Here is a 17158-nt window from a genome sequence, read left to right on the forward strand (position 1 = left end):
GGGATTTTTTTCCCCTTGTCTATTAAGGAAAAGCCTGCAGTACCTGGCTGCGGTAATTTAACAACTTTTTTTCATTTCTAGCTCTCTAATGGCAGGGCTGGGTGGAAAGGCTCCAGTCCCTCTGGTATATCCTTGCCTTTCCACGTTAAAAAAATGCAAACAAAAACCACCCTTCATTTCTTTGTTTTTTTATTATTCGGAGTTGTGTGGCTTTTTTTTTTTAAAAGAAATCTTACAGTACAGTTAAAATGTATATTAACAGGTATTAGTGTTAATAATGACGACCCCGGATTCAGATGACCGAGAAGGGCCAACAAAGATCCAGGTTATGTCTGTGTTGTAGAGCGTGAGTGTTCCTGAACTTTGCATAGTACCGAGATTTTAGAGCAGCCAATAACAGGTTCAGGAGCAAGGACCCTTGAAGTGCATTGAAGACATGTGTGTGTGTGTGTATTGCAGGAGGGTGGGGTCATGCCCAAGGGCCCACACCCAAGCTGGGGCCTAGTGATAGGAGCCTCCTGGTGTTGCTTGTCCACTACACCAGGGCTGCCTGCTTGTTCACCTGCCTCTGCTCTGGCCCAGACAACGGCGGTGGTAAGAAAGAGGAGCAGTAGATCAGAGACTCATAGAATCGTAGAGTTGGAAGGGGCCTACGCCAGTGTGGCGTAGTGGCGAAAGTGTCGGACTGGAAAGTCGGGAGATCTGGGTTCTAGTCCCCACTCGGCCATGGAAACCCACTGGGTGACTTTGGGCCAGTCACAGACTCTCAGCCCAACCCACCTCACAGCGCTGTTGTTGTGAGGACAAAATGGAGAGGAGGAGGGTTATGTACACCACCTTGGGTTCTTTGCAGGGAAAAAAAGGCAGGATATAAATGCAATAATAAATAAATAAATCGAGTCCAATCCACTGCTCAGTGCAGGAGGCCACCTTAAGCATCCCTGACAGATGGATGTCCAGCTGCATCTTGAAGGCCTCTAGGGTGGGAGAGCCCACGGCCTGCCTCGGTCATTGGTTCCATTGTCAATGGCCTCCTTGCTCCCTGGCTCTCTGCCTGTCAAGCCAAGCAAGTGGGAGCAAGGATGCGAAAGCCAATGAGGAGCAAGAGCAGCTGGTGACAATGACCATGAGAAGTCTACTGTTCTACTGTTACTTTCTACTGTTAGTTTTACCCTACCCTGTGCCTGCTTACCCTACCCTGTACCTGTTTGCATTCTCTTCCCCTCCTTATTGTTTTACTATGATTTTATTAGATTGTAAGCCTATGCGGCAGGGTCTTGCTATTTACTGTTTTACTCTGTACAGCACCATGTACACTGATGGTGCTATATAAATAAATAATAATAATAATAATAATAATAATAATAATAATAATAATAATAAGTAGACTCCCCGAGAGCAGGGGCCCATGGAGAGCGTTGTGTCCAAGGGCCTTCAGAAACTTGGCGCTGGGACTGGTCTCAAGGTTGCCCAATATTCGATGGAATGTGTGATTGAAAGGATATCCCAACTGCACTGAAAAGACAGAGGCCTCAGCTAGACCTAACTGTTATTGCACGACAGAGGGGTGAAGATCTCACGATGCTTTTACTGCGAGAGCCCCCCTCTGTTTACACGTGGCGCGTGATGGCCTCGGAAGGAGAGGACATCTTGCCCACCATTTTGTTTTTAACAAAAGATTGTTAGAGTAGTACAACAATTGAACCAGTTACCTAGGGAGGTTGTGGGCTGTCCCACACTAGAGGCCTTCAAGAGGCAGCTGGACAAGCATCTGTCAGGGATGCTTTAGGGTGGATTCCTGCATTGAGCAGGGGGTTGGACTCGATGGCCATGTAGGCCCCTTCCAGCTCCACTATTCTATGATTCTAAGATGCCCATGAGCGCTCGTGTACAAAAGGTAAGGGGGATGTGATTTCCCGCTCACACCCCCCCCAGCTCTGCGCCCTGTGTGTGGGTCTTGGCTCCTCGCAAGAAACCAGGACAAACCACGATGCCTGCACACACGTTCCGCGTTCTTGGGCTCAGCCCGAGACCACGGAAAAACCAAGCCTAAAGTGTAGGGCCATATCCCAGGCCAAGGGAGGGATCATCCCTCCCTGAACCCAGGATCCCCTGTGCGTCATGTGACATGTGACATTTCACATGTGGCCAGGTGAAAGAGTCTCTGCTGTGGCACCCCGGCTGTGGAATGAGCTCCCTAAGGAGGTTCACTTGGCACCTACATTATATGCTTTTCGACGCCAGGTGAAGACCTTTTTATTCTCCCAGCATTTTAACAGTCTATAAATAAATTTTAACTTGAAATTTTGCATTGCTGCTGTTTTTATCTGGTTGAGCTTTTATATGGTATTTTATATTACGGTTTTATACTGTTGTTTTTTACTTAGAATGTTTTTAATTTTTGTGAACCGCCCAGAGAGCTCCGGCTATTGGGCGGTATAGAAATGTGATTAATAAGTAATAATAAATAAATAAATAAATAAACGCACAGGGACGATCCCGGGGAACGCCCTGGGATTTTGCCCCATCTAGCTAAGGCCAGAGTTTAAGGATATTCTGGAACCACTGCCTAGGGCTCAGCTTCTTCATTCTCAACCTCAGCTTTCTCTCCCTCAAAGCCACACTTGGCTCTCCACAGCGAAGCTCTGCTCCCGACTCACAGTAATGCAGCAGCCCCTTAGGAATCGCCCGAAAAGAGGACATTGATTGGCATAAAATGAGTATGTGCTCATTTACATGTGTAGATGCACATTTAGCAATAACTGTCGTGATTTAAATAGAACTATTAGGATTTATAATTAGAACCCTTACATGCATTTTTTTGGTTTTGTTTCAACGCATCGGCACTTTTCTATGCGTTTTCCCAAATGTATGCATTTTTGTGTGCATTCCCCTCGTCAAATAAAGCACGTTTCGGCACATTCTTGCAAAGATACGCAGCAGCCGTCTTCAATTTTCTTATCCTCACGGATTTCCCCCCCCCACACACACACACTTTGATTTGTCTGCTGGGGAGCCCCGTACCTTTTCCACACATCTCCAGCATTGCTGCAGAGAATTCTGGAACACATTCTAGAGCTGAACTCTTGATTCCATGTACGATTCTGGCTAAGTTCAAAGGACCGTCAGTGGCATGGTGAAAGCCTATCCTTGTCCAACCGGATGCACGTGAGCCTCGATTAATCCTGCCTCTCTTCCAGATTACACCCACCACCCACACACCTATTTTTAGGTCACTTAGACAGAGGCCCACATTTCCACCCCCAGATCTTCTGCCAAACATCCAGCTTGTCACAGACTGCTGGAAGCTTCATAGAATCATAGAACAGTAGAGTTGGAAGGGTCTTAGAAGGCCATCCAGTCCAACCCCCTGCTCAATGCAGGAATCCACCCTAAAGCAACCCTGGCAGATGGTTGTCCAGCTGCCTCTTGAAGGCCTCTAGTGTGGGAGAGCCCACAACCTCCCTAGGTATATGGTTCCATTGTCGTACTGCTCTAACAGTCAGGAAGTTTTTCCTGATGTCCAGCCAGAATCTGGCTTCCTGTAACTTGAGCCCATTGTTACGTGTCCTGCACTTCGGGAGGATCGAGAAGAGATCTTGGCCCTCATCTGTGTGAGAACCTTTCAGGTATTTGAAGAGTGCTATCACTTCTTCCCTCAATCTCCCCCCAATCTTCCCTCAGTCTCCCCATGCACTGGGCAACCCTGTGAGTTAAGGAGGTGGGGGGAAGTTTGCAACTAAGCATTCATCCGAAAAGGATTCATGGTTTTTCCATGGGAGGGAGGGAAGAGGGAGTAGTTTGGCCTTGGCGTTAGCATCCACTGGCATGGCTAGAATGGTCTGCCCATCTGCTGGAGATGTGGAAAGTTCAAGCTGCCATCACTCTACGAACAGCCTCCTTTGGAGGTGAGGGTAGCAGGAAACGTTTGCCATTGTTAGCAGGGGGGAAAGCTCCATCAACAGGAAGGGGTCAGTCTGACAGCTTCAAAGGGCCCCGTTTCTCTGGATGATTCCAATTGCCCGTCGGTCTGCCAAGAACAGCAAGGGTTCTGTTTGCACCCCTCCAACGCCAGACGGCTTTTAAGTCGTAACTGCGCTTCCTCGCTCGGGGGTGGCTCAGGTTACCTCTTCCCAATCTTGGGATCCCGTCTCCCACCCCCTATGAAATATGCCTTCTTTCCTCCTCTCCCCCCTCCATGCCTCTGTTTGTTTCTTCAGATTTCTCTGATTGGCTGTAATTACCCTGATTGCAAAGGATAACAAGTGTCATGTCTAACCCTACTGCCCTTGTTTTGGGAGAAGGTGTTTCAGGTAATCAATCAGAATCAGATTTGGAAAGAGAGGAGGAGGTGCCAGACACCAGCCAGCCTGTACCAGTGGGGGAGGAAGCTCTCACGGGCGATTCACCAGCTGGGAGTCAGCCCTCTCCAGAGCTTAATTCCTCAAGGCCAAATCCTACACACTCAGCGGGAAGTGAGCTTTCTTCCGGAGGAGAGCATCCCAAAAAACTAGCTGATGCTAGGGTCCGCCGGAAGCTCAAACGCACGGAGTGGAAGGAAGGCGTGAGAAAGTTGGTCTGACTAGGATTGCGCCAGAACCTGCCTCCACACCAGGCTCTCTGAAGTTACGGGTTAGTTTGCACAGTTTTGACTAGGGTGAAGTTTCCAAGAGATTAGACTCTCGTCAGGTAGAAGAGATGTTTGCTGCTTAATAAAAGCTTTGTGTTTTACCTAGCAGGCCTCATCATTTGTCTCCCATCGAAAGCAGGAGCTTTCTGAGAATAATGACACTGGGGCCACAGCTAGACCTAAGGTTTCTCCTGGGATCATCCAGGGTTCGCCCCACCTGAGCACTGGATCCCCTGTGTGTCACCTAGATGAACAGGTTTGACCCCTGCACGATCCAGGGATAAACCTGAGGTCTAGTTATGCCCCAAGTGGCATCAGCTTCACTCCTTGAAGGAAGGTTCCCAATCAGCGGTGGAAATTCCCTAGGAGGTTGTGCCACTCTAGATGTTTCGCTCAAAGCGGTCATGGTGGGGCAAAACATTCTGAGCTGTGTTACACTGTGCAGGAACAAGAACTCAGAGGATGGGAGCATCTTTGATCAGGCTTGTTAGGTTGAAGTTGCTTCCCATGCATCTCGCAGTCACTGTTCTGATGCTGGGCCAATGCTGATGTGGTAGATGATTTGGTTTGATGAAAGACACCACACTTACCCAGTTGCAACTCTTCCTCCTATTTTAGGATTGGATTTGTCTCAATGGTATTATCAGCCAATTGTCCCCAGGGAACAGGCCCCTTCAGAGGACCCCAGGGCTGCCCAAGATGGTCCAGAGCCCTCAGGGGAGATGGCTGCAAATCTGCCTCCTTGAGAGGTGAGCAGGGGATGCTGAGCCTCTGAGAATACTGGCATCTAAAGATACAGATTAGGATTGTGGCCAGGTGAAAGAGTGCCTGCTTGCAGAGGAAGACTGCTCAGGGATGAAGAGCCCCTCTTCATGAGTAATACTTCTGCCAGAAGGCCTGTAACGACCTGCAGATGAGCCTTGGGTGGGGCTTTTGGGGTTTCAACTTTATAAGACTCAGGCCATAGCTAGACGGGGAGAAATCCCAGGGCAATCCCTGGGATCGTCCCTGTGTATCCATATGATGCACAGGGGATCCCAGGATCAGGGAGGGATGATCCCTCCCTTGTCCCAGGATCTCGCCCTACCCTTTAGGCCTGGTATTTCCATGGTCTTGGGCTGATCCCGAGACCATGGAATGTGCGGCTGGGTGTCACAGTTTGTCCCAGCTCCTCGTGGTTCCTCATGAGGAGCCGGAACCCGTGCATGGGGCACAGAGCTCCTCAGGAGCACTGCACCCATTGGGGGTGAGGTGGGGGGAATGGGGAATTTTTTTTTTTAAAAAAAAAACTGCCTTTTGCATTCGAGCGCTCGTGCACTGCTCCCTCTTTAAAAATAAAAAATGGTGGGCGTGATGCCTCTCTGTCTGAATTCATCGCATGCCGCATGTGAACAGAGGGGGGATCTCATGATAAAAATATTGTGAGACTTTTTCCCCTCCGTCACGCAATAACTGGTAGGTCTAGCTAAGTCCTCAGTCTGATGCAGGAAAATGTTGCTGGAACAATATCTGTTATCGCTTACAGGATTCCGGGACTGTGGAAAAAGCAGGCCCAAAGTGGAAGGCGAGATCCCAGGGCAAGGGAGGGATCATCCCTCCCTGATCCCAGGATCCCCTGTGTGTCATGTGGATGCACAGGGATGATCCTGGGTTCGCCCTGGGATTTCACCTGGTCTAGCTAAGGCCCGATACAAAAAATACTCACATGGGACCATCAGTTGTGGATGTACATGCTGACCCAGTTGGGTTTCTACTCAATAAAATGGAAGCCATGACTAGGGAAGGATTGGACCTATTGTACATGTGGATACACACCCAGAGGCCTCTTTTACCAGTGCGGATCATAATATCACCATAGATAACACATGATGCTATGTTATACCAGGTTTGACCAATGGTCCCTTTAACCCAGTATTGCCTACACCAGGGGTGGACAGAAAGAAGATCTCCAGATGTTTTGGTCTTCAATGGGAAGTTGAAGTCCAAACATCTGGAGATCTATCTCATGCCCATTCTTGGTCTACACCATGAGTAGGCAACATGTGTCCTTAAGGCTGCGTATGGACATAGGCATATTTTCAAACGCCCTCTGCTAGTGATAAGTCTCTGCGGCGGGAGTGATTGACCCCTCTCCTGGCAGTCCACCAAGGGGAAGGGGGAGAGGAAGAAGAAAGTGTTATAAAGAGAGAGCATAGGTGTGCGCAGCACATTTCATTGGGGGGTGCAGCCAGGGATTTTTTTTAAGGCGATCATTTATTGAATGCTCAATCATAAAGGACATTATTTTTATTCATTTATTTATTTAACACCGTAGACACTGATGCCCTGCTCCACATTTGGTTTGCCTGACCGTGGGTGTGTATGGGGGAATGAGAAGACCCTCCTCAGGCCCAAGCATTGGTGGGGCTTTGTAGTGACAAAGACTAGAGGAGGAGCTGACAAGGTGATACTAGCCTTCGGGGGCCCTCCTCTTCACCTCTTTGAAGCATGGTTCAGGGCAGAGAGGCTCCCAGCGGTGATTCTTGTTCGCTCCTGCTGCCATGAGCAATGGTGCACTGTAGGGGGCAGCAGCAGTGGAGCAGCTGGAGGGTAGCTGGAGGATCCTCCCGGAGTGCAGGTCATGGAATAACAGGCTCAAGTTACAGGAAGCCAGATTCCAGCTGGACATCAGGAAAAACTTCCTGACTGTTAGAGCAGTACGACAATGGAATCAGTTCCCTAGGGAGGTGGTGGGCTCTCCCACACTAGAGGCCTTCAAGAGGCACCTGGACAACCATCTGTCAGGGATGCTTTAGGGTGGATTCCTGCATTGAGCAGCGGGTTGGACTGGATGGCCTTGTAGTTCCTTCTGGATCCTCCTCTGGATCCCTACTTAATGGCCCCCTCAATTCAGCACTTATTGCTTGAGACATTAGGGTGTGCCTGGGCACACCCAGCACACCCCTTGCGCACGCCTATGGGAGAGAGGGCAAAATAAAAGAAGTGATAGGAAGAGAGAGAAAAGGGGGTTGTCCTACACATTGTTGACTTCAGTCTTGACCAACATCAACATGCGGCTCCTGACAGCTTAACTCCAAGGGAATGCAGCCCTGAACAGAAAAAAAGGGTCCCCAACCTGGTCTTGTACTGACTCACGCTGGCTCCTTAGTGCTTCAGGCAGTGGCCTTTCCCAGTTCTACATGGAGTTGGTGATGCCAGGGATCGAACCGATGCCCTTCTGCGTGCAAAACAGGTGCTCTGCCACTGAACTAGAGCCTTTAAGCTCTCTTATTGACACTGTTGCCTTCTGTTCATGCTTGACCTAGCCTACAGCCTGGAGGAAGACAGTGGATCCTGCCAAATTTTGGCAGGGCTGTGGGCAAAACCACCGCTTACATCATTCTTCCTGTTCGAATATAACTCTGGATTTGAGATTCTGGATTATCTGGGCTTGTTTCTGAAGTGGCTCTAGCTCTTTGCCATTCTTCCCTTTCTGGTTTGGGGGCTTTGTTCTGACCACTGCACAGATGGGGTTCAGTTTTTGCTTTGCATCACCCCCTTCTTAATAAGATTTCGGTGCACAGCAGCACATATGCGCATCAATGCCATCACAATGGTGCCAGCACTATTGATATGATGAGCTGATCAAGCCAATGTTTGTTTGCTCACTGTGGTTTAATCAGTCGATATTTGCACTTATTTTGGTTGGGAATTGGCAAATAGATTCTGGATGATATTCTAGAAATTCTTTGGAATCTGGATGAAAAATCCACTTCTGCCAAAGCATTTTGATCCATCTCTAAAGGCTAGTTTGCCTATGGATGACACACAGGCTATACTAAGGATCGATGTATCAGTCTGTTTCTAGTCTAAGTTTCGCATATGCTCAGTCATCAGTGAGTTCCATCTCATTTTCTGTGGCTAAACACACACACACACACACACACACACACACACACACAGAGAGAGAGAGAGAGAGAGAGAGAGAGAGAGAGAGAGAGAGAGAGAGAGAGAGAGAGATTTAAATTGTATGTGCTTTCTTCCCCAAATACACATTTTGCATGCATTTTGAGGTGAGAACTGCACTGCCAAATTCATAGAAATGTGCAATCCGAAGGAGCACTGTGTTCCATTCTGGGTGTTCATCCAGTACAGAACAAACAAAATTCTCCAACATCCTCGGACTACACACAGATGCCCCATGTTGCTTTCGGCTATGCTAGGCACTGGGTATATTTAAGGTGGTAGAATAGATTGCCTCAGGAGGTGGTGGGGTCTCCTTTGCAGGAGGTATTTAATTAGAACCTGGATAGCCATCTGCCGAGGATGCAGTACCTGCATTGAGGATGGGAGAAGTTGATCTCCAAGGGGTTCATAGAATCATAGAATCATAGAATAGCAGAGTTGGAAGGGGCCTACAAGACCATCAAGTCCAACCCCCTGCTCAGTGCAGGAATCCACCCTAAAACATCCCTGACAGATGCTTGTCCAGCTGCTTCTTGAAGGCCTCTAGTGTGGGAGAGCCCACAACCTCCCTAGGTAACTGATTCCATTGTCGTACTGCTCTAACAGTCAGGAAGTTTTTCCTGATGTCCAGCTGGAATCTGGCTTCCTTTAACTTGAGCCTGTTATTCTGTGTCCTGCACTCTGGGAGGATCGAGAAGAGATCCTGGCCCTCCTCTGTGTGACAACCTTTTAAGTATTTGAAGAGTGCTATCATGTCTCCCCTCAATCTTCTCTTAATGCTACGATTGGGCGACTCTCTTCTTCTTCTTCTTCTTCTTCTTCTTCTTCTTCTTCTTCTTCTTCTTCTTCTTCTTCTTCTTCCTCCTCCTCCTCTTCCTCTTCCTCTTCCTCTTCCTCTTCCTCTTCTTCTTAACCCAGCAGCAGCATTTTGGATGGTTTCCAGGATGCTCTTGTAAACTACAGCAGATCTGGTTGAATGGGCTTCCATCGACCAAGCCTTAGCAGGGGGGGAGTTTGCATTCTGCTTAGCTAAAGCTCCCCCCTCCTGCCGCACAGTGTTTCGAGGAGAGCCTCGCCTGCAGCGATGATAAAGCGATGCGAAGCAGGTGTGGTCACGGTCTGGTTCCTCTTGGGGGAAATGTTTAGCCGAAGACCCTGCCCTTTCGTGCAACATGCCCCCTCCCTCCCATCTCAAGGCGGCGTTCACTCCGTGGGAGTGAGCATGAAGAGATCAATCATCTCAAACAGAAGTGATTTAGTAGGAGCTTTGGCGGACATGACTCCGCCAGAGATTTATAGAGCTTGAGGACAGAAGGGAGCCAGCCTGATCGTCTCACCTAACCTCATGCGTCGTGCAGGCTGAGAGAATTCCGCTTCCACTCCACATCCAGTCCTCCTCAGTTGACTTCCGGCTGAGGCTTCGAATCGGTTAGAGAAGAGTCCTCTGCCACAGCCTTCAAGGTATAATAATCATTGTTATTTATACCAGGGGTGCAGAACCTCTTTTGACCAAGCGCCATTTCAGAGAAGCTCTCGGGAGCCACATTCCAGTGGTGGGCATGGCCAAAGGCAGAAGGGGTGGGGCCAAAATACCATAAATACCAGAATAGTTTGGCTTAACGCTCTTACTGTCAGTGATTAAGCTTTGGAAATGACATTTCAGCCTGATGAGGAGGGGCAGTTCAGAAAAGGTGGAAAACTACAAAATGAGTGGTGTTTGGGGAAAAGAGGGTGGAGCTGGAAGAAGGGGTGGGGCCTTCTGGGAAACTGTGGAGGGCTGGATTTTCCCCCTGGGCCTGGGGTTATACATTGCCACTACGCTAAGTAGCAGAAAAAAATAGGTTCATGTTGCAAGGAGCTTACAATCAAAATTTTGATGTACTGGAGTGGAAAGGGGAGGAATAAGAGCAGCAAAGGTGACAAGGGAGGAATATGGGGTAGTGTGACCATATGGAAAGGAGGACAGGGCTCCTGTAACGTTAACAGTTGTTCAGAAAAGGGAATTTCAGCAGGTGTCATTTGTAGGCATGCAGCACCTGGTGAAATTCCCTCTTCCTCATAACAGTTAAAGCTGCATGAGCCCTGCCTAGCATGACCAGATACAAAAGAGGGCAGGGCTCCTGCAGCTTTAACTGTTGTGAGGAAGAGGAAATTTCCCCAGGTGCTGCCTACATACAAATGACACCTGCTGAAATTCTCTTTTCAATACAACAGGAGACTTGTCCTTTTCATATCACCACCCTACAGCTGACCCTTTATTTACTCAAAAGAAAGTGAAGAAGGCTGTGATCGGGATTAGGACCACCATGTTTGGGGAGGGGAGTTTTAAACCTTCCTTCCTCAGCCACTTCCTTCCTGAAATTTGCCCTGCAAGTTTTCATTTTTCTTTTTAATCATCCCCCCTCCCCTGACACAGAGAGGGCCGATTTGGGGGAGCAAGTGGCTAGAGAAAATGTTTAAATCTCCCCTCCCCATTCGTGATGATCCCAATCCAGATTAGGGCCCTGTGTCCTTACTTTGTAGTAAAAGGAAGAAAGAGAAGAGGTTCAGCTGTAAACTAATACAAGCTGAAGTTTGCATTCAATGCAAGTTGTCCTCTGAGTCTCAGTCGCTGGAATTAGAACCACCTGGTTGGTCCTGCTGCAAGCATAATTTTTGGAGATGCAAAATGACCTTCTCTAGAGGACTGTTATACTTTGCTTCCTGAAGGAGCTCGGTTGGGTGGTCTTTGATGGCTGGTGACTATGAGCTCGTGAAATCGACCACACCTTCCGCTTACCGACAAAATGCTTCATACAGGGAAGACGAGACAAATCGCTAGCTGGAAAGAAATGGCATTGGCGACATGGGTTGCAGATGCATGCTCTTTTTGGGTGTGGGTGTGTTTAATATTTGCATTGAAAATTAACCCCATCAGGGTGGCTTGCATTGTGCAACATGTGTATTTGCCCCTGGAACCTCTTGCTACTTGACGAAGATGCAAAAAGGGAGTGCAAAACGCTTTCCCTTTTAAAAGAGAGCTGGCCTTTTCAGCATGTTGCATTTCCCACCAGCCACCAGTCCCTTCGTGCCTACAGGCATCCTGGAAGCCTGCAGGATATGCACACCTTTGGTGTTTTGCATCTCACCTCTTATAATAGAAGGCGAAGAATAGGGCCTTCTCCCACAGAGAAAGCCAGGATGTAGTGGAATGCCTCTCCAGGGTTTCAAGGCATCGGCAGGGCATGGACACCCTCCCCTAGAGTGGTCCGGCTGGAAAGAAGGATTTGTTACAGAGTCTGCATGCCACAGACAGACACGTCCGAGACGGATGCAGCCAGGGGATGAGGAAGACCAGCTGGCAACTGGCATATTGGAGCTTGAAATAATTGCATCTTCCCAAAAGCTGCCCCAGCACGGGGAGGGCACGGATCCACGCGGGCCCGTCGTGCGCTTTGCTTCTGCCGTCGGCTGTGTCAGAGAGCCGGAGTCCCAGGGGAACGGCAGGCTGAAATTAATTGTTTAAAAGCCACCGGCCTTTCCCAGCAGCTAGCAAATGGAACCTCACAAAAGCAGCACTGTTCCACTTTATTGGATTGAAAACAGATGCCAGGCTGTTGCAAGCTGAGCTCCTGACGCTGTCAGAGGAGGAAGGGGGGGCTGCTGCGGGTGGGGACAGACATGGCGGGCTGAGAAGCCGAGGAGGAGGAGGCGGCGGCACGGAGAACATGTCAACACACAACACACCGGACTCTGGGGCGAATTGTGACTTTTAGTGGTTTTCTGTTTGAGGCTCCTGAGACTTCTAGGATCAGTTTCAGAACCTATAAGCATTTCTCTTTGGCTCCTGTGCTCAGAATCCACTTAAAGCAGGGTGTAGAACCTCAAGTCTGAGGGGCCGGGGGTGGTGGTGCAAATCTGGCCCACCGTAAGTCCCAAATTGGCCCTCCAAGGTTTCCCAGATGGACCAACACCCTTTCCCCTGACCTAAGGGTTCCCCTAAGAGATTGAAAAGCCTCCCTAAGACTTTTAGTCCCGATCTAACCCAAGCAGGATAAAACACTTTGAAAACGGTTTGAAGACTGAATATGGAGGCCTTTGCTAGACCTACCTGCAAATCCATGTGGGAGGAGGGTGATCTCGTGTTGTAACTAATGCGAGATCCCGCCCTCGTCTTGACGTCAGGTGAGGCGACTATAGTAGAGAGCTGTCGCGCCCGCCATTTTGTTTTGGTGTTTCAAGGGGCTGCAGCTCAGGAGTGCGACAGCGACAAAAAGTACGTGCGTCTTTAAAAAAACCTTTACCAATTCCCCCCCGGCCCCGATCTCTCCCCCCCCCGATCTGCCCCCCCCTGGCTCTGATCTCTCCGCCCTGATCTCCCCGCTGGCTCCGATCTCTCCCCCTCGATCTCCCCCCTGGCTCTGATCTCTCCCCCCCCATCTCTCCCCCTGACCTGATAGGCCCAGCGCTCCTGTGGAGCACTGCACCCCATCTGCGACTTCTCCCAGCTACTCACGAGTAATTGCGGTAGCCGGGAAAAGCGGCGGAACGGGCCACATGCTTGCGGTCTCGGGCTCAACCTGAGACCGCGGGAAATACCGGGCCGAAAGTGGTGCCCGTTATCCCGGGCCAAGGGAGGGTTACTCCTGCCTGAGCCCGGGATCCCGTGTGTCATCTGAACGCACAGGGGCGAGCCTGGGGTTCACCCCGGGCTAAACCGTGGTCTAGCAAAGGCCGGAGTGTGTCCTGGGCTCAAACAGTTGTCAATACCGTTATAAACCATTTTAAAGCAGCAGTGTAGATCCTGCCTTAGTTATAGTGACTTTTTTATTTATTTATTTATTACATTTTTATACCACCCAATAGCCAAAGCTCTCTGGGCGGTTCACAAAAATTAAAATCATGAAGTGCATAAAACTTATGTTCACAGGTACAGATGGTTGTGGGGTGGCAGCAGCTCCTGGCACTCCCTCTGTCCTGGACGATGGTCTGCCTTTCTCCTGCAGGTACTGGCTCTCCTCAGCCAGCCAAAACCATGAATAGTGCCCACCCTCTTGGCTTTTAGAAAGGGTGAACAGATGCATCTTTTCAATTTAGCTTTTTAAAAATGTTTGGGTTGTAATGTTTTAGTGTTTTTACTATTTTTTATTTTTGCAGGGTTTTTTATTGTTTTAAATTGTTGTACGCTGCCTTGGTGGCCTTTTAGTAGATAAGGCAGTATATAAACATTAATAATAAGTCAAATAGATAAATACCTTTTGTGAATGGTGGCATGCTCAAATATCTATGGTTCTCTATATAGAGGCCTATACAGAATGGCAGAAAATCTGCAGTCCTGGGTACTTGATGCAGAAAAGCACTATATTCAGGCTTTACGCAAAACACATCATGAACTCCAAGAAACACGGACAAGGCTTTGAGTAAATGTGGATTTTTTAGGAAACATTGCCTAATTCACTCACCTTGCTTCACAGCTCTTGGAGAAGACTTCCAATATATGTCAACCTGTAACTCTTTTAGGCGGGAGGAAAACTTTCAGGAAATTGGAGGACAGGTTTTGGCCACAGCACTAGCCCCACCTCTTCCTCGGAGCTGGACTCAACACTGTCTCCCCTCACACCTGCTACAGCGCTGAATGTAAGAGACAAGATTATCCAGTCACCCCTCAGAAATTTAATATTTGGAATACCCTCGGGATGGTGCTGAACCCTGAAGAATGACAGCTAGAGCTGAGCCAAAATTTCCCAAAAGAATTTTTTCTCAGAGTGTGGACTGAGGCCTACCGGATATCCCAGGATGGAGGAGGGGTGATCTCGTGTTGTCAATAACACAAGATCCTGCCCTCCTCTACACGTAACGCGAGGCGACTCAGGTAGAGAGCCGTCGCGTCCGCCATTTTTTAAAAGGAACAAAGCGCACGAACATTCATGTGCCAAGGTAACGGGGTTTTTTTGGGGGGGAAAGGGTTTCCCTGCTCCCCCCACCCTGCGCCCCGTGCGTGGCTCCCAGCTCCTCGTGAGTAATTGCACGGAGCCGGGAAAAGCTGCAAAAACAGGCCACATGCTTGCGTTCTCAGGCTCAGCCTAAGACTGTGAGAAAAAGCGGGCCCAAAGGGGTGGGCTTTATCCCAGGGCCAGTGAGGATTGATCCCTGCCTGAGCCCGGGATCCCACGTGCATCATCTGGATGCACAGGGGCGATCCCGGGTATCAGCCTGGGATAACCCCTGGTCTAGCAAAGGCCTGAATGATGGGGCAAAAGAAAAACCCAGCCTTGTTTTCAAAATTGGAGCAAACACTCTGCGGCCATAAGCTGAGAGGCAAAACGCTGCCTGCCTGGGCAGGTACCAGAGAAAGAAAACTTTTTCTCTGACTGAACCCTAAACTCCTTGGGAGAGAGCTGAAAAGTGGTTTCCAGATAATCAGCAATAAATGATCTTCAAGCAAATTATTATGCAAGATAACTTAGTAAGGCTGCTGCTCCCTGTCCTCCTGGTTTAATAAATCCTGAACGGCTAATGCAGAGCTGGTTAGAATCCAGAAGTTCCTATAATAAAGAAAGGCTCAGGTTCTCAACTTATCTCCTGCACACCAAAACCTTGTGGCAAGGATGATCTGTTTCTACCCTTCTACACTTCTACCCTTCTCCCTGGCTAGCCCCATAGGAGGGGAGAAGTCCTCCTCCTCGTCCTCCTCGTCCTCCTAGAATCATAGAATAGCAGAGTTGGAAGGGGCCTACAAGGCCATCGAGTCCAACCCCCTGCTCAATGCAGGAATCCACCCTAAAGCATCCCTGACAGATGGTTGTCCAGCTGCCTCTTGGAGGCTTCTAGTGTGGGAGAGCCCACAACCTCCCTAGGGAACTGATTCCATTGTCGTACTGCTCTAACAGTCAGGAAGTTTTTCCTGATGTCCAGCTGGAACCTGGCTTCCTTTAACTTGAGCCCATTATTCCGTGTCCTGCACTCTGGGAAGATCAAGAAGAGATCCTGGCCCTCCTCTGGGTGACAACCTTTTAAGTGTTTGAAGAGTGCTATCATGCCTCCCCTCAATCTTCTCTTCTCCAGGCTAAACATGCCCAGTTCTTTCAGTTCTTTCCTCCATGCGAAGAGCCAGTTGCTGACTGAGGCTTTATGAGAGAGCTCAGCCAACCAGTGTTTACACATCCTCCTCCCATGCCTTCTTTTTAAGTCTCTCACACACCACCATCATGTGCATTCTTCCATCCAAGGAGAACTCTTGCCTGCCTGACTCCTCTCATCAAAACTCCCCCCCTCTTGTTGCTATGGATGTACAGATTGTGTCTCTGTTTTCAGGATCGCTGGGCATTTTTTGTTCCATAGTCTGACCATCGAGGGAATCAGATTTTTTCAGTTTCCAAATTTGCGCAAATTCGCAGTTGCACAAATGCACAAATTCCCCCCAAATGGCAGATTCCTCTAAAATGGGCATTTTTAGGGTTATGCCCCATTAGCTGAATCCTTCAGCCAATGGGGCATAATCACATTTCGGTCATATTTATTTAATGAATTTAAAAAGTGTCTCTTTCTATGACGAATTTTGTGCAAAATTCTCGAAGGTTAGAAAAACGGCCCGCATGTCTATGGAATCTGCCGGACAGAAGGAAACCCCCTTCCTCTTCCCACAATGTAGCAGGGGAAGCCTGCGGAAGGGTGGGTAATAAGCCTTTCTCAATGACGACATTTTAGGGCGGGCGGGCTCCATTGTGTAACATTGATGGAGCAGAGCCAACTTCGTCATACTGTGGAGAGTAAGAGCAATGCGCTTTACTCCTGTGCTCATCAAGATGAAGCCCAGGATCAAGATCATTGGGAGGAGAACAGGGTTAAAACCTCTCCATCCTCTCAGTGTTCTGGATTGGGAGGAGTGTGTGTGTGTGTGTGTGTGTCGTCCCATGGCCCCCAGCTGCCCTGCCAATGCCACAGGCTGCCCACGGGACCATACAAGTTGCCCACCCCTGATGTAGGTGGCACTGAGCTCGTCTGACCCAGGACAAGGCTTCTTCCTTTGTCCCACCTGTGGTTACGAACTGCAAGATTTGCAAACAAAACTGGGATCGTTCTTCGAAAATCGGAATGGCCACCGACCACTAAGCCTTTTCACCCTTTTGACTGAGACCGAAAGGAGGTGATGCTTAGACTGCAACACACACACACATCTTACTGTTTCAATCAATGTGGGGCAGGAAGGGGAGGGGGCAAAGGCCTGGTCTGTGTTCATCAGTCTAATTGGCTGGGCTAGAGCTCCTTTCTGATTGGTTCAAGAGCCTTATACACCTCCCCCCTCCCGCCACGCTTTGACTTTGTTGGAAGTGTGGGTGCATCTGAGCTAGCTTCCAAAGAAAAATGAAGAGAATAGATAGAGGCCATAGCTAGACCTAAGGTTTATCCCTGGATCGTCCAGGGGTCAAACCTGTTCATCTAGGTGACACACAGGGGATCCAGTGCTCAGGCAGGGGCGAACCCTGGGAGATCCCAGGATAAACCTTAGGTCTAGCTGTGGCCAGAGAGTCTCCAAGTTCCTAGACTATGCTCTTACCTGTGCTTACCTTCCTCCATTGCTAGACTTAGGCCTTAGCTAGACCT

The sequence above is a fragment of the Elgaria multicarinata genome, chromosome 8 (genome assembly GCF_023053635.1).
Source record: "Elgaria multicarinata webbii isolate HBS135686 ecotype San Diego chromosome 8, rElgMul1.1.pri, whole genome shotgun sequence".
Classification (NCBI taxonomy): Eukaryota; Metazoa; Chordata; class Lepidosauria; order Squamata; family Anguidae; genus Elgaria; species Elgaria multicarinata.